At 41.9% G+C, this 18594-nt stretch overlaps 1 pseudogene; it reads left to right on the top strand.

Moving 5' to 3' along the window:
• Positions 1–13346: 13346 nt before the first annotated feature.
• On the top strand, positions 13347–18380 carry LOC132829522 (uncharacterized; annotated as a pseudogene).
• Positions 18381–18594: the final 214 nt, after the last annotated feature.

Below are 18594 nucleotides of genomic sequence, written 5' to 3'. Positions count from 1 at the left end.
TACAAAGCAGTCTGACATATAAACATCGTAATATTATGATATAAAGATTTATTTGCTCATTTCATTTAATTGACATGCTAGGAGCTTTACTGCTTTCATTTGAAAGAACTGGCTTGTTCAATCATATAGTCTTACATTCATTTATGTTTTTATCAATGTTTCCTTTCAGTCTCCTTTCCCTATCTCTCTCGATCTGTCTCTGTCTTACCTTCTCTGACTCTCTCTGTCTCTGTCTGTCTGTCTCTCTCTCTCTCTCTCTCACTCTCTCTCTCTTTATTTGTCTTTCACTGTCAGTCTCAATCCTGAATTTCTTTCTCTCTTTTATTTTCCCTTTTGGACATGATTTGACTTTGAATCATGCAATATTTTCTTCCTAGTCCTTGTACTGTTAAGTCATTATCACTGATGGTTAAGAGACTATTGTTTGTGCTATTTACTCAGGTCATGTTGGTCTAGTACCTTTACTCTGCCATTATCAGCTCACACTTCCAGCAAAATTAATACACCAAAGAATAAAAATACTATTGTGGAAAGGTAATTTTAATAAATGCAGATTATGTTAAATGCTTATGTTAAATTGGAGCTGTGGTTTTGTCGATGGAAAGGTTACAATTTGGGGCAGAAATAGTGAAATGATCCTGCTAGAATATGAGTTATCAAGAGTTTGAGGTTAGAGTGGAGATACACACTCAATGAGATTCATTCTGACAGTATCACCTTGATTTGCTCTCATTCTTGGGGTAAAAACAATGGTTGCAGATGCTGGAAACCAGATTCTGGATTGTGATGCTGGAAGAGCACAGCAGTTCAGGCAGCATCCAAGGAACAGCTCTCATTCTTGTCAGCACGATTTATAGTTTATTATAAGAAACAGAGTCTGTGCTATTAATGTTTAACACAGAGCAGGACATTAGAACAATATGAAGAGAGCACTGAAACTCAAATATAACCAAGGAATGTCAATGTTGTCATTTTCATCATAGCACTGGTTAACAAGCAGTTTTGCTAGAACTACACAGAAGTTGTGAGGGAATTGTCACATCAGTGATTAAAATCAATTCCCAAAACAATTCAGAAGTCATTCAAAATTGCGAACATACTAACTTAAATAAAAAAAAGGATAAGTAGATAAAGTCACTTGAGAGCCACTTTAGTTTTTCACATGGGACCAAGTAATTCGGTTCTGTTAAGTCAAGCATCATTTCATAATTTTTAACAAATGGAAATTTTCATCTATGTGTTCAAAGAAGATTCTAATTTTTCAGATAGTCAAGCAGTTGGAAGATTGCCATTAAAGAAGCAATGTCAATCTATTGAGTAATATATGTGATTTGAAGTTTGGGTTATGTCCCACTTAATGTTTTGAACAAACCTTACCAACTAGCAAAATGAACTATCTATTGATGTTGCAATGTGTCACCATCACGTTTTACTACAATATCAATTTTTACAGTTCTGAAGGAGCACTGGACCCAAAACGTTAACTCTGTTTTCTCTCCAAAGATGCTGCCAGACCTGTTGAATTTCTGCAGCAACTTCTGTTTTTGTATCAAGTGTTACTATTTCTTTCTGTCTGGATGTGTGCTCTATCAGGCCGATGATGGAGTCACACTTTTCCAATTCCGTTAGTAGGAATGTAAAAATAGTAAAATCTATTTCGCCCATGAGTGGACTCCTTCCAGAGAACATTTCCGATTTCTTTCTTGGACTCTACTCCAGAGAAAAATGGGTATGTGAATTTTACAAATTGCTGGGTAACTAAATGAAACTTCAGAACATCTATTGAATATCATGTCTCCAACACTAAAATTCTTGTTAAGCAAGGGGACGAAAGGTTATGAGAGGTAAGCAGGAATATGGATTTGAAGGGTGATGCAGGCTGAAGGGACTGAATGTCATACTCCTTATTCTGTATGTTCATACATCTGTTAATGTGATCATAAATACATGAAATAATTAGATTATTAGTCTAAACTCACAATACAGTGCAAGGTCTATAACTTTATTCATCTAAATCTTAACTAAGCTTTTGAAAGGTTCGTTGGTATCATCTCTTGCTTGTTCCCTCATTCCTTTCTGATCCTCCTTTTACTAGCTTCCTGCTAAAAATGTGTTCTCTTCAATATTTTAAATGCAGGAGTGAAATTTGATTCCAGGCTACCTAAAAATTCACAGTTCAATAATTAATTCAACAAAGGAACTTTTCTGGCTTCTTCCACTTGTGCCTATTGAGCTACACCAGACCAGTTTTAATCACACATTCTGCTCTGAGCCACAGCAGCAGCGCAGTGTTACAATTGAACTTTCCTCTCTCCTCAGAGGTAGAACATAAATGCTCAAGTCTTCAAAGTCTTGAGTATTAAAATAATGCTGCATTGCAGGAGATAATATATATCAGATGGGATACTAAATCTAGGCCCACTCCATCATCACCATTGGCTGTCAAATAGCTGCATTCTGTGAATATTTGCGACGAATTAAGATCATAAAACCATTAGATCATGATTCTGAAGGGCAGCATTTGATATACGTAGTAGTTAATAATTTTTGTCGCATTATCTGACCAAGGATCCGTATTTTCAGAAAAGTCCCCTAAAGTGAGCAAATATGAGAACATGAGGAAGTTCAGATCACCCTCCAAGATAAAATGTGAAATCCAAGGAGTTAGAGGTGGGGTGAATAGAAAAGAGATAAGCTTATATTTACATAGCACCTTTCACATAATGACATTATTTTTTGTTATTCATTTACAGGATGATCGCATTGCTGGCTAAGCTAGCAGTTATTGCCTAATTGCCCACAATGCAGTTTAGAATGAACAGCAAAGTTATTTGTCTGGTGTCATATTTCGGTAAAAACAGTGACTGCAGATGCTGGAAACCAGATTCTGGATTAGTGGTGCTGGAAAAGCACAGCAGTTCAGGCAGCACCCGTGGAGCAGTAAAATTGACATTTTGGGCAAAAGCCCTTCATCAGGAATACAGACAGTTGTATTCCTGATGAAGGGCTTTTGCCCGAAACATCAATTTTCCTGCTCCTCAGATACTGCCTGAACTGCTGTGCGTTTCCAGCACCACTAATCCATAATCTGGTGTCATATTTAGGTCAGAGCAAGTAGGGATTATGCATTGGAATATCTTAACAATATAACCCCAGCATAGACTAATATAGAATCATCTATTATTCTAGACACAATTTAGTTGTGAATGCTCTGAATTATTAACAGTGAAACCCTTTCACCGACAGTAACTGTTAGGCTTTTGAAGCTTATCTCTACCTTGAAGAAGATGCCAAGCACACAGTTTCTCACATTAAAAGCTTTGCTCCTGCTTTATGTCTCATTAGTTACCTATTCAGTGCATACCATTGGACTTTGAGTCAGAAGGTTATGCATTCCAATCTAACTCCAAAATAATAATACAAAACCTGGAGCTGCTTTCTAATTGTAATGCAAGGTATCTGATTTACATACATATTAATATCATTTTTTTTGGATTTTTGAATTTTGAATGAGTGGCCCATGGGTTTTTTGTGTCTGAAGGAATTAAATGATTAAATTGTTCATATTTTTCTGTAGCCTTAGGGATTTTGTTTTTAAAAAAATACAGACTGAGAATGATAGACAGTTCCTGTAAGCTAATGGGAGTTTTATTATATTAAAAGAGTTTACAGAGTGAATAAAGTAAATGGCATCGTGTATTGTGCTTACAGATAGAATATTCTGGAATTGTTTTTATGAACTTGGGGAACACCCATAGCTTGGGGAAATTAAAGCTTTTTAGTTTCAATTTAGGACAGATTGCAGGAACCTTGGCTGAAGGTGGATAATAAAATACATGCATTTTAGAAAGGGAAATTGTTTAAAACTGTAAGAAAGAAGTTCCCTTAGTGGAAGGAGTTTAGTTTAAATGCTCCAGTCCCGAAGTATTGGGTTAAAAATCTGTAGGGGCTATTTGGAGATAGGAAAATCTATAGCTCAATTGTATAAAGACTGCAAGGAGAAGTTAGTCGATTCTTAAAATAGGGCATTGAAGCCACAGTTAAACTAAGCCTGAAATAGATGGGAATTCACTCTGGTTTGAGCGTTTAAAAGGCCTTTTTAGTGACTAGTGGGAATGTAATTTACTATATGCTTCTAAAATTTTTGAATTTTGGTATATGTAAATACTTTGTCACCTGGGTGGAATGGTGGCTCAGTGGTTAGCACTGCTGCCTCATAGCACCAGGTTCCCAGGTTCGACTCCAGCCTTGGGCAACTGTCTGTGTGGAGTTTGCACATTCTCCCTGTGTCTGTGTGGGTTTCCTCAGGGTGCTCTGGTTTCCTCCCACAATCCAAAGATGTGCAGGTCAGGTGAATTGGCCATGCTAAATTGCCCATAGTGTTAGGTGCGTTAGTCAGAGGGAAATGAGTCTGGCTGGGTTACTCTTTGAAGGGTTGGTGTGGATTTGTAGAGAATCTATTCTATGTTATCTTCATTTCTTTTGTATCATCTTCATGTTAAAACTGAATCTGAAATGAGTCAAGAGTGTGGTGTTGGAAAAGGACAACAGGTCAGGCAGCATCGATGTTTCTGGCAAGAGCTCTTCATCAGGAATTCTTGTTGAAGGGCTCTTCCCCAAAACAGCGGTGCTCCTGCACCTCGGATGCTGCCTGACCTGCTGTGTTTTTCCTGCACTACACTCTCAACTCTGATCTCCAGCATCTGCAGTCCTCACTTTCTCCTAGTTGAATCTGCAATGATACATGTTTTGCTTCAGTAGAAGACAACCCTGTTAAAACCAACTAAAATATGTGATCTATCAAGCTAAATGGCATTTGCGATTAGATTTGTTCAGTAGTAACATTAGCTATAATTATTATACTATGTAATAACTGCAGTCCCAGTGGCAATAACTTTCCTCTGAAATCTTAAATGAAGTTGCCTTCTGTCCCCTTCAGCAACATAAAGTACATCAGAGCTATATAACCCCGTGTCTGCGTGGGTTTCCTCCGGGTGCTCCGGTTTCCTCCCACAGTCACAAAGATGTGCGGGTCAGGTGAATTGGCCAAGCTAAATTGCCCGTAGTGTTAGGTAAGGGGTAAATGTAGGGGTATGGGTGGGTTGCGCTTCGGCGGGTCGGTGTGGACTTGTTGGGCCGAAGGGCCTGTTTCCACACTGTAAGCCTAATCTAAAAAAAAAGCTATATTGTTTTGATTTTTCCAAGTGTATTGGCAAATAATTTTTCATTGAGCAACATCATTATACAACTTAAACAGTTAATATCACATTTCTGTTGGTACCTTGTCGCCAAAGATGCCACAAAGACATGATATGGTGAGATATACTGATGATCTGTCACCACCATCCTGTGATGCTCATGTTAGCTTCACAAACTAGGACAATATGTGTGTTACATGGCACTGAAGAATGCAATTAAACTTTTGTTACACCAACTAATTCCTGATTAAGGGCTTAAGCCCGAAACGTTGATTGTCCTGCTCCTCGGATGCTGCCTGACCTGCTGTGCTTTTCCAGCACCACACCCTCAAATCTGATCTCCAACATCTGCAGTCTTCACTTTCTCCTGACACTAACTAATACCTACATAATTACATTATGATTACAGGCAACTACATCCTTCCATGTAAGCTTTGCAATTCAGAAGTACTATAGTACACTTTCCTCAGCATGGCATGCTGCAAGAGGACAGAGCTCAGGAGGATAGAGACTGCCATTAGACCATATGTTCTTATATAGTGTTAACATCATAAAAAGTATATTGCTCATCAGCTGTGAGATTGTACATAATATTTCCTTTCAACAAAGAAATGAAATCGCAGACAGGTATACATGATTATACATTGGCATGAGTCATCAATTAAACAATTGTACAGACATGTAAAAACAATGTTAACTAGATTAATAAGTCAAATATTAATAGAACATTTTGGAGGTTTGACACTTCATCTTGATCTGGTGATCATAAACCCTTCTGGATTGTTTTGTTTTATTCTTGGTTGCTCTTGGCTGAAAGTTTGCTTCTCTTACTCCTGGTTGCTGTTATCCAGTATTGTCACACACATCATCAATGGAGTTTTCTTGCTCTCTCTGTGCGCATGATTGGCAAATCACGTGGGTGCCTGTGATTGTAATGTAGGTATGTAGATACTCAGTTCTGTAATAAACATTTGATTGTGTTCTTCAGTACAATGTGACCCACACCTTGTCCTAGCTTTTGGAACATGAGTATCACAGTACCATACATTGATATGAATTGGTTTCTGTTCCTTTACACTGTAGCCCATGAACAGTAATGAATTCATATGACTGATTGTATAGCTTAGAGAATTTTGATATTATCCTGGTATTTGTGACTGGATTTTAGACTCATGTCTGTCTAGCTGCATATTTGCAGTAGTTCTCCAGCTATTCACTGGTCGTACATCTCTTTCATCCTACTTTGTTATAGAGTCATAGAGATGTACAGCATGGAAACAGACCCTTCAGTCCAACCCGTCCATGCTGACCAGATATCCCAATCCAATCTAGTTCCATCTGCTAGTACCTGGCCCATATCCCTCCAAACCCTTCCTATTCATATACCATCTAAATGCCTCTTAAATGTTGCAATTGTACCAGCAAAGTCGTTAGACAATTAATCACTAAGTAAGTTTGTTTGTATCTGCCTTTAACCATACGTTGCGCTGGAGACAGTTGGTCCTTCACTAATAGTGTTGCAGGAAAATGGAGTAATGCAGAAATCTTGTTTTGCTACTCAACTTTTGATGAGCATGGATTTGATAGTACATACCATACATTCTGCTAGACTCTTGAGTCTGGAGAGTGGGGTGAAGACATGAAATGGGTCAGTCTCCCACTTAATAGCTATCTTGGAGTGGTTTGTGAGTGAACTATGTTCCCTTGTCCAATAATATCCGCACCAGTATGCCAAAGATGTAGATAATGGTGGTCATTATTATAAAGATGTTATGTTACTAAATGATTAAACAGTGGAAAATATGGAGAAACAATCTGTCACAAAGCTACAATTTTCCCATGCACCAAGAATAAGTGCATTGCTATATTTGGCAAAGAGTGAATGGAACATCATGTTGATGCAGCAACTCCTTCTACCACTGATATTGATACCTTTGTCAGCCTCACATATATTTACAAGTGACTGAATATCCTGATTCATTCCTGTCCAGAGTAGAGAAAGCCATCTTGTGCATTTAATACCATGTGTCCCAAGTATAACATGCCATGTTATTTTTCTTGTATTTGAATTTATGTTCTATCAAAAATGGCTTACCATGATATAACAAGTTCATCCCTGTTTGGCCAAAATGAGCATATGTTCTCAAGAACATCCTTAACACTCTCAGGCCATCCTTGGATAATCATCTTTTGCAACTCTTCTAATTGCTTATCTTCAGTAGTTGCTGGTTGCAAATGTCTACACTGGCTCTGATCAAAATATAACAGACCTATCTTGAGAACATTTTCAATCTCATTGTCTATAGTGTCCACACATACAGAGGGCCATCTTAATCTTGTGTGGACTGGGTAACCTGCTCAGTGTCTCAGATGTCATCATCCTTGGACCTATCTTGTATTCAAGTTCAAAGTCATATCCCTGCACCTTGACAATTTGAATACTGGAAACATAGTGGCACAGATAATTTCTAGTTGCTTATCATCCACATCAAGCATGAATTTTTTTGCTGAAAGGGTAGGTGTGAAATTGCTTTTCACTCTTTACTGGAATAATCAGCTTGAACAGAAGGCATTGCTTTTAAACAACGCAATAGTGTTTTTCCTGTTGCAAAAGAGAGGTCCCTAAACATTTTTGCGATGCAACTATTTGTAGAATTGTGTCTTTCCTATGATTGTAATATTGCATTTGGCAAGATCTTGGCAACAGAGTTGGTTGAGAAAATCAAAAATGTCTTGGTGGTTGTCTTGCCCACATTAGGGATGTCCTTCCTGATCAAATCTTTCAGCAGAGATATCTCCTCATTGAAGTTGGAAATATACGGCACGGTGGCGCAGTGGTTAGCACTGCTGCCTCACAGCGCCTGAGACCTGGGTTCAATTCCCGACTCAGGCGACTGACTGTGTGGAGTTTGCACGTTCGCCCCGTGTCTGCGTGGGTTTCCTCCGGGTGCACCAGTTTCCTCCCACAGTCCAAAGATGTGCGGGTCAGGTGAATTGGCCATGCTAAATTGCCCGTAGTGTTAGGTAAGGGGTAATGTAGGGGTATGGGTGGGTTGCGCTTCGGCGGGTCGGTGTGGACTTGTTGGGCCGAAGGGCCTGTTTCCACACTGTAAGTAATCTAATCAAAGTGACCAATGAAGAGTCATTTGACTCAAAACGTTAATTCTGCCTTCTCTCCCCCCATGTTGCCAAATCTGCTGAGACTCTCTCGCAATTTATGTTGATCGCACCTCCACCTCGGTCAACTTTTCGACTGTCTCTAAATTGTCGGAATATAAAACAAAGAACCATTGATGCAGGAGATCTGAAACAAACAAAAACAGAAATTGCTGGAGAAACTCAATAGGTCATAAAATTCCTACAGTGTGGAAGCAGGCCATTCAGTCCATTGAGTCCACAATCACACTACGAAGAGCAGCCCACCAAAATCCAAACCCCATATCCTATCCCTGAAACCCGACATTTCCCATGGCCAATCCGCTTAATCTTCAAATTGGGGGAGAAAACCAGAGCACCCAGAGGAAAACAATACAGATGCGGCGAGAATGTGCAAGCTCCACACAGACAATCGTGTGTGTGTGGAATCAAATCTGGATACCTGGCACTGTGAGGCAGCTGTACTAACCACTGAACCACCATGTTGCCCCAAAGCAGAGTTAATGTTGAGCCCAATGACACTTCTTCAGAACTTGCCCAGTTTTTTGTGTTATATAATCAGGAAGGTGAGATCAACATTGTGTCATCAGTGTACAGGTGGAACAGGGTGCCCAGTTTTCAGATAATATCACAGACAGGCCAAGTGTTATTAAAGCATTTTACACATGCTTTCCCTTTTTGGTCGGAGCATAGGAGTTTGGGAGGTCATGTTGCGGCTGTACAGGACATTGGTTCGACCACTTTTGGAATATTGTATGAAATTCGGGTCTCCCTTCTATCGGAAGGATGTTGTGAAACTTGAAAGTGTTCAGAAAACATTTACAAGAATATTGCCAGGGTTGGAGGGTTTGAGATATAGGAAGAGGCTGAATAGGCTGGGGTGGTATTCTCTGGAACGTCTGAAGCTGAGGGGTGATGTTATAGAGGTTTATAAAATCATGAGGGACATGGAAAAGGTAAAAAGATTAGGTATTTTCTCTGGGATGGGGAGAGTCCAGAACTAGAGGGCAGAGATTTAGGGTGAGAGGGGAAAGATTTAAAAGGGATCTAACAGGCAACTTTTTCATGTAAATGGTGATACGTGTATGGAATGAGCTGCCAGAGGACGTGGTAGAGGCTGGTACAATTAAAACATTTCAAAGGTACCTTGATAGTTATATGAATAGGAAGGGTTTACAGGGATATGGGCCAAGTGCTGGCAAATGGAACTGGATTAGGTTAGGATATCTGGTTAGCATGGACAAGTTGGACCGAAAGGTCTGTTTCTGTGCTGTACGTCTTTATGACTTTCTGACTCTATTGCAAAAAAATGAAGTTGAAAGTTGTGGTAAGATCAGGTTTGCACCAGGGTGTTATTATTGAGCAGCTTTATTGAATGTACAGGAGACTGTAAGAGAGGACATCTTTTGATCCTTAGGGAATTAAGTCCCAGTTCCATTGATGTGACATTAGTAAAACATAGCACTTTTTGTACATACACAGTAGCTATTTATAAAGATACAGTTAACCTTATCCTCTACAATGACCTTAATATGATCTTGTGCTTTCCAATATGGGTGTAGAGTCAACAAATATTTACTGCTTGTGGATCATTAACAGCAGTTATTAGCTGACAACACTAGCATGAAGGATTGCTTTGGGTGTAATAGTGATCTGGGCACTAATTGATTCAAAAATATTCATAAAATTTCCACTCATTTTCAAAATGCTAAATGCTGAATCTGTCATGAAGCAGTACAGCCAGGCAATTCACCATCTGTGAGTAATGCAGTTTTAAATGATTGAAAATTACTTTTGAAAAAATGTACAGAACTATTTGTTAGTTTTACCTCGGCATTATCACATTACTGTTTGTGGCAGTTTGCTGTGTGCATTTTGGTTGCTGTGTTTCTAACCTTAAAAAGTGCTCCATTGATGGTAAAGCACTTAGAGGCATCTGGCAGTCATAATTAGTGCTGTATAAATGCAAATGTGTCATTCTTTTTACCGCAGCCAGCTTTTTAGTCAATTAAAACTAAAATTAGTTTACTTATGTATTTCAATTTAGTGTGTTTGTGTCCCAAAGACCGTGCTAAGTTTTTAGAACCTCCTCAAAAGGCTTTAAAAACAAACTCCCACTAGTGAATAATTCATCCTGGGTTAGGGGTGGGGAAGGGGGGGTGGTAGTTGGTGGGGGGGTTAGTGAGGTGATGTCATGATGGCAAGGGAGCATTGAATTCAAAAGTTTTAATCATGGTACAAAACAAATGACAAAATTTGATATGCATCGCGTATCATTTGTTCTATTGCTGCAGAACTTTTTGGCAGATTGCGCAGGAAAACAAAAGGAACTTGAGAGAACCTCTATTGCACTTGCTGAGATCAATAACGCTTCCCAATGTGTACATCACACACACACACTGATTCACCAAATTTGGGTTTTTTTTTCTTAATGAAGTTAATGATTCAAAAATCTTTTTTAATGCATCCTTATTACTTGTCGAAGTGTTCCTATTCAGTTGTTCTTCCAATATTGAAAGCTGAAGTATGCTCTCTTGGCATGATAGTTAATATTGAGCTGCTTCAAAACTACCTTGAATAACTCAGGGTTCTAACTAGGACCAGAGGCTTCAAAGAGCCAGTCGTGGTGCCACTATGTAATATAAAGGTGCTTTCTCTTTTGGAATTGTAAATATATATATGGCTTACTGGTAGAATAGATTGTAGACTGAGTGGGCGTGTCCTCGGCGTTCGGAGGTCACATGATCCTCTGATGCGTGCGCAGATGATCATGTGATGCTCCAAGGCACGGGCGCGGTCACGTGGTCTCCCTGTTTCGCGCTCTGGAAAAGTGCCGGAAGGTCACGTGATCGGCCGTTTCACGCCCCGGAAGAGTGCCGGGCGGTCACGTGATCAGCCGTTACGCGCCCTGGAAGTGTGCGAATCTGCCGTTTCGCGCCCAAAAGGAGGCCGCGTGGTGCTCCTTTTCAGGGACAAAGGAAGGTCACGTGGGATCAGACATCAGGGAATGCGCGGAGGCGGGGAATGGAGTCAGATCAACAGCCAATTAGAAGACAATCTCACTTGAGTGATTGCATGATGTTCTGTATGGTATAAAAGACTGGGTCAGGGGCAGGAATACGTCTTTGTTCTTTGTGAACTGATTTACTTAGTAGTTTGTCAGGGACAGAAAGGTTTAGACCCAGAGCTCTATATACTTTATCCACTTATTGCTAGAATAAAACTAAAAGTGTAAGATTGAATATCTTCTCCGATTGCTTTATTTAAAGAGCACGCAGGACTGGGCTCACACATAGAAGAAAGTAAGTTGGTAGATTGAGCCTAAGTCCAACAAATTGGTGACCCCAACGTGATCCAGACAGAGAGGTGACGGAAAAGAGAGAAATATAGAAATAACGGACAACTGATGTTTGATGACAACAACAAGCGGTGCCGCATTAAAAAAAGGTGAGCAGACACCTGTTTATATTGAAGTTCTGCAATTGGAGATACTAAATTGATTGTTGTCATTAGACTGCAAGTGTCCTAGTAATAGTAAGTGGATAAAGTATTGATTTAATACGCACAGGTTTAAAGTCCCATGGGGTTAGAGTCCTCATAAAAGCACCAAGGTACGTAAGTGTGAGAAGGTTTAAAGTCCTTTGAGCAGGATCTCATAAAAGCACTGCTCACGAATTTTGGTTGATGATTGATGTGTTGTAAGTTTTAAAATTATATTGTGGAATGTACGGAGGGTAATAGAAAAGCCAGTGATGTCTCTGAGACAAAGACGGTGGTGTCTCAGTGAGAAAGAGTAAGCAGTAGAAACCGAAAGGTGATAACGAAACTGCTGATAACTCTAAGTGTAAGGGTCAGTTGCTCGGGTGTATTCTATATAGATTGATTGGCAACCGGATTTGTTTTGGATTGGGTTGGTTGCTCGGCTATATTAAATATAAACCAATTGGTTATTGGACAGGAGGATTAAAAAAAAACAGAAATACATAAAATGGTAGGGGAATTTGATAAAGTGTGAAGAAAATGGAGGATGTTCTTCTGATTTAATGTCCGTAAAACAGCAGTGGGATAAAGTTAGAAGTCAGCTAATTAGTGGGCTTGCAAAGAACAAATAAAAAACAATGATGGAGAAATATGATAAGATTTGGGAAGATTTACAAAAGCAGGGCAAAGTCCCTAAAGATGAGGAGAGGAAGAAATTGTCACCGTTTTTGGGAAAAGCAGAAGAGCAAGATAGATTAGAAGTAGAAGAACATGTGAAGGGAAAGAAAGGGTCAATATTGGTTAGAAGAAAGTGGACAAAAGAAGGCGAAGAGAAAGAAGAGAGAAAGAGTCAAGGAGTAGCACAGATAGTGAAGACGATGAGTCCCACCCATGGGGCGGTCCAAACACGTACCCTGTCACTTTAAAAGGCTCGCTTACCATGCATACTGAACAGGGCCCATCAGGGGTACAGCCTCCGTTTGAAAACAGTTATAATTTGTGACTGAGGGAGATATTGCGGCAGCCCATAAAATATCAGCACCAACTGCCTCTAGTTTATAAAGGTTCTTTTACGGGGGATGTGTATCAGCCCTTTACCTATACGGATATGAATTGCATTTTGGATAAAATGCCCCCACTCATGGAGGGAGGTGGACCCTGGATGATGAAATTTTGCCAATACACACTAGGCTTCAAGTTGGCCATGGGCGATTGGAGAGCATTATTGGGCAAACAATTGAGTATGTGGGAGATACAGCAGATTGAAGTGTCTGCAGGGACCACCTTAGTACCTGACTCGGACCCGTTTGTGCAGCATGCCACCTATGTGGGAAGGGCTATGAAGAATAGATTCCCAATTCCACTGGGGGCGGTGCACTTGCTCACCTTCACAATGAAGGAGGGCGAGGAGATGCCTGCCTTTTTGACTAGATGTAAGGCACGTGGACAGATACTGCGGGGAGCCATCCAGGGTCAGGTCAGCTACAGACCACGTTATTTAGGAATGCCGTTATGGCAGGGATGCCTAAGGAAGTAAAAGAGGCAATGGAGAGTAATCCTGATATCCCAGGATGTTCTACAGAACAGTGGGAAAAACATTTGATGCATCACATGAAGCGATATAGGACAAAACAGAATGAAGATAAACAGAGCAATGAATCAGCTCAAGTGCAGTTGTTGAAGTTACAGCTTGATGAGGCTGGACGAAAGGTTAATGAAACACAGAAGGCCTTCCAAAAGACGACTAATCAGATGGTGCAGCAGCCGTCGCCACAAACCAACCGGCCGAGTCTAGACCCAGCACCTGATTTGATGCCATATTACCCCCTTTATGGGGGCAAGCCAATAGGTGTTCCAGGACGAATGCAAGGTGGAGAAAGGGGCCGTGGAGGAGTCAGAGGTCAGACATCCTCCACTTGTTTTGAATGTGGCCAACCTGGGCATTGGAGAAGAACTTGTCCCCTGCTGTGGGGGCCCCAGGGAGGCCAAAGATTGATCCGAGGACAGTATGTCCCCTTGAATCAGCCTCCTTTTCAACAGGCTATTCAGCTGTACCAAGTCCCAAATGCAGCTGCGGCCCCGGTGCAAGGACAGTACCCCCAAACTATCCCGGAAGGGCAGGGGTACGAATATTGATGGGGCCCGAGAACCCAGGGTCATATGGGGTTGGCAGACCCCCATATGCAAGTGAGGGTAATGGACAGGAATTTGTCTTTTTTGATTGACACAGGTGCCAGATTTTCTACTATCATTTGTGATCTACCTCCGTCAAATATTTCATCCTCTTGTGTCCAGTTAGTAGGGTTCTCGGGTATACCAAAAACTCTGCCTTTGACATCACCACTGATCACATCAGTGGCCGGACAGACTTTTTATCATCAATATGTTTTATCACCTGCATGCCCTATGAATTTGATGGGACGTGACTTGCTGGTGAGATGCGGGGTCTCGGTTTTGTGCGGACCAGATGGACTCGTCGTAACTTTTCCAAATGACTACTCTGTTAATTGTTCTATGTCGATGATTCACTCTGGACCCCAAATGATGTTATCACCGGACACATTACCAATGGCAGAAAAGCAGTGGGCAGATATATACTGGGGACTCCTTGAACCTGAGGAAGGGCAGAACAACGGCATACAGTCTTTATACAACCAATGGCGACCCTGGGCTCAGATGCTGCATCCCTATACTCCTCCTGCAGATCCCCTTCATGTGACCCTATATTACGACAGAGATGACAATGCAATCTATCAGCATGCATTCTATCAACACCTAGAAGGAGCTCAATGGGATATTTCCTCCAGTTGCATTCTGCTAGGGATAGAAGGTGTGGTGGGTGTTGTGGAACTAACTCCAGAACAGTTGGAATGGTATGAGATGTCTGAAGAAGCTATACCGCATGTCACATTGGCAGTGCATGCTGAATATCAGGCCAAAGATCTGGGACCTATGTCCAAACGCTTTTTTTTAAAGATTAGATTACTTACAGTGTGGAAACAGGGCCTTTGGCCCAACAAGTCCACACCGACCCGCTGAAGCGCAACCCACCTATACCCCTACATTTACCCCTTACCTAACACTACGGGCAATTTAGCATGGCCAATTCACCTGACCCGCACATCTTTGGACTGTGGGAGGAAACCAGAGCACCCGGAGGAAACCCACGCAGACACGGGGAGAACGTGCAAACTCCACACAGTCAGTCGCCTGAGTCGGGAATTGAACCCGGGTCTCAGGCGCTGTGAGGCAGCAGTACTAACCACTGTGCCACCTGCCACCCACTGTGCTGCTTGATAGAGCTAACTGATTAGGTTTGGACTCAGTTACCCGGCTTGCAATATTCACCCTCAGTTGAAGCTTATAGACTTATGCACAGAACAACTGACAAGGTGTTGCTGGAACATCGGCAGATTGAAAGGTTTCATGGCAGGGAAAAGACAGACCATCCACAGGCTGCAGCGATGCTTGATACTCTACCGGATGCCTTGTGGTCAGCAGGTTCGACGGACGTTGGTTACTGCGAACACGTCACACCAATCACATTCGATTTAATAGACCACACTCCGATTTGGCAGAGACAATACCCACACAAACCAGAGGCTGAAGCCGGCGTCGCCGACACAATTGAAGGATTGGTAGCAGTAGGGGTGCTAGAACCCTCCCAGTCAGCCTGGAACACTCCTATCTTACCTGTAGAGAAGCAGAATACAGGCAAATATAGGATGGTGCATGATCTTAGACGGATCAACAGTGTTGTTTCTACTCCGACAATTCCACTCCCAAACCCCTACACTGCGATGTCTGTGCTGACCCCTGACCATAAGTGGTTCTCGTGCATTGATCTGGCCAACGCGTTCTTCTGTTTGCCCCTAGCTGATCATTTAAGGGACATTTTTTCGTTCACCTATAAAGGCCAGCAACTTCGTTATACAAGGGTCCCTCGAGGGTTCATTTTGTCGCCTGGGGTGTTTAATCAGGTACTGAAACAGCAGCTGAAGGATCTGATGCTCCCAGACATTGGTATTGATCCAATATGTGGATGACATCCTTTTGGCGGCACCCGACCATGTTTCTTGTTTGGCAGCTACAAAGCCGTTGTTGTTTCTCTTGTATAAAGTTTCACGGGCTAAATTACAATGCTGCAGACGAACGTTGTCTTTTTTGGGGAGAGTTATTTCCGGTAAGGGAACAGGTGTGTCTCCATCCCATAGATCCTCTATTCTGCATCATGCCAAACCAGTCACTGTAAAAGACATGCTCTCATTTCTTGGGTTGGCAGGATACAGTGGACAATTTGTTCCCTCATATGGGGAGCTTACTTTCCCTCTAAGGGTCATGGTAAATGAGCAAGGCATGAGAAATTTGTCGGCCATTTGCAATGGACCACGGAGGCAGATGAAAGTTTTATATCTCTTAAACAGGCCCGTGGGCTGCTGATTTAGCGGTCCCGGACTACAAAGAGCCATTTTTCCTCGATAATTCTGAAAAAGCACACACAATAAATGGTGTTCTTTTTCAGAAAAAAGGGGGAGGCAGGCAGGTGCTGATGTATGTGTTACCCTTGACCCAATAGAAGACAGACACCCGCCATGTACAAGACATGCAGCAGGGGTAGCAAAGATTCTCCAAAAGGTAGCACATATAGATTAGATTACTTACAGTGTGGAAACAGGCCCTTCGGCCCAACAAGTCCACACCGACCCGCCGAAGCGCAACCCACCCATACCCCTACATTTACCCCTTACCTAACACTATGGGCAATTTAGCATGGCCAATTCACCTGACCCGCACATCTTTGGACTGTGGGAGGAAACCGGAGCACCCGGAGGAAACCCACGCAGACACGGGGAGAACGTGCAAACTCCACACAGTCAGTCGCCTGAGTCGGGAATTGAACCCGGGTCTCAGGCGCTGTGAGGCAGCAGTACTAACCACTGTGCCACCATGCCGCCCACAAGTGCCACCATGCTGCCCACTGTGCCACCATGCCGCCCACATGGGACATTCACTAACAGTACTGACGACACATAGTATAGTGGCCCATGTGAACCAACAGCCTTTACAATGACGCCACTGCGGCAGAGCAGGTTAGAGAAAATCCTGAGTGCACCACATGTAATTTTTACACATGAAGGAATTAACATGGCTGATAACATGGGAGAAGGAGAGCCACACATGTGTGAGGAAAGGGCACAGAGAGACGCCAAAGTTAGGCCAGATTTACAGGCAATTCCATTAGTAGACCCAGAAGAAGTGCTGTTCACTGATGGTTGCTGTTACAGACATCCAACTGAAGGACTTAAAGCAGCCTATGCAGTGGTGCGACAGACAAGTGAGAGATTTGAAGAAGTGTTGATAGGAAAAGTGACAGGCAAAGAATCAGCCCAATTGGCTGAACTACAGGCAATGATAGTTGCATTAGAATGGTTAGAAGGAAAAAGAGTAAATAATTACACCGATTCTGCATATGTGGCAAGGGCCATACAGGAAGAACTTAGTCAATGGATCAAAGCAGGATTCTTAACAGCAGCAAAAACCCCAATTAAACATGAAAAAGAGGTGAGAAGATTAGTAGTGGCCCTAATGAAACCTGCACAAGTGACGGTGATTAAGTGTAGAGGACATGATAAAACTGATACAATAATAGCTCAGGGCAATCAGGAAGCAGACTTGGCAGCAAAAAGCAACAGTGAAACCACACGAGGGAAAATCCCCTCTCCCAAGAATGCCTGGTCAGGAAATAGTGATTGACTATACTGACATGGTAGAGAGAGTAAACGGATACAAGTACCTTTTGGTAGCAGTGGATGCATACACTGGTTGGCCAGAAGCGATACCTGCAAAAAAGGAAGATGCAAAGACAGTGACCAAATTTTTGATAAACCAATATATTCCAACGCATGGGTTTCCTAAGAAAGTCAGGTCAGATAATGGCACACATTTTAAGAACAAAGACCTGCAAGAAGTTGAAGCAGCTTTAGGATTGAACATGTGTTTGGAACAGTGTACCATCCTCAGTCACAGGGAAGAGTGGAGAGAATGAACCAGTCCATAAAAGGAAAAATAGGAAAAGTATGTGCACAAACGAAGTTAAGCTGGGTGGATGTCCTACCTTTAGCTATAATTTCCATTAGAAGCTTAGTAAACTCTATTACAGGGTTTACCCCGTACGAGCTAACCACAGGGCAGCAATTCCCGGGACCAGGAGCTGGAATGGAGATGTTAGAGGGAGGAGTCTCAATAAGGTACAAACCTTATTATGACCAACTAACAGCTTTGGTGTCAGCTTTTTCTAAATAGGTTGGATCAGAAAAGGGGGACCTACAGAGCCAGGCGCCATCCACCACAGAGTGGGTCCTGCTGAAGGTGATCAAACGGAAGTGGTCGGAGCCACGATGGACAGGACCTTACAAGGTGTTGGAAAGGACATCTCATGCGGTCCGACTACAAGGGAAAGGAGACACTTGGTACCATTGGAGCCAGTGTGCAGCCACAGAACCGCCAATGAGAACTCTAGAACAAATAAGAACAGAAAAAGAGTAGAAGGGTCTTAAACTTTCAATTTTTGTGTAAAGAATATCATGTTTATTTTAGTAACTAGCCCACATTATCCTAGGCCGTTAAGTTTGGGAGTTTTTAGTATTTTATATATAAGTGTTATGATATTGTTAATAAGGGCAAGGGACAAACATACAGACGAGGTAGAGAGTCCCAGGAATAAGAGATCAACAGGCCAAGAGATGGACAAATGTTTAAG

Source organism: Hemiscyllium ocellatum, chromosome 29, assembly GCF_020745735.1.
Source record: "Hemiscyllium ocellatum isolate sHemOce1 chromosome 29, sHemOce1.pat.X.cur, whole genome shotgun sequence".
NCBI classification, from domain to species: domain Eukaryota; kingdom Metazoa; phylum Chordata; class Chondrichthyes; order Orectolobiformes; family Hemiscylliidae; genus Hemiscyllium; species Hemiscyllium ocellatum.
The sequence above is the reverse complement of the archived record's forward strand: the minus strand, read 5'-3'. Positions and strand labels throughout refer to the sequence as shown.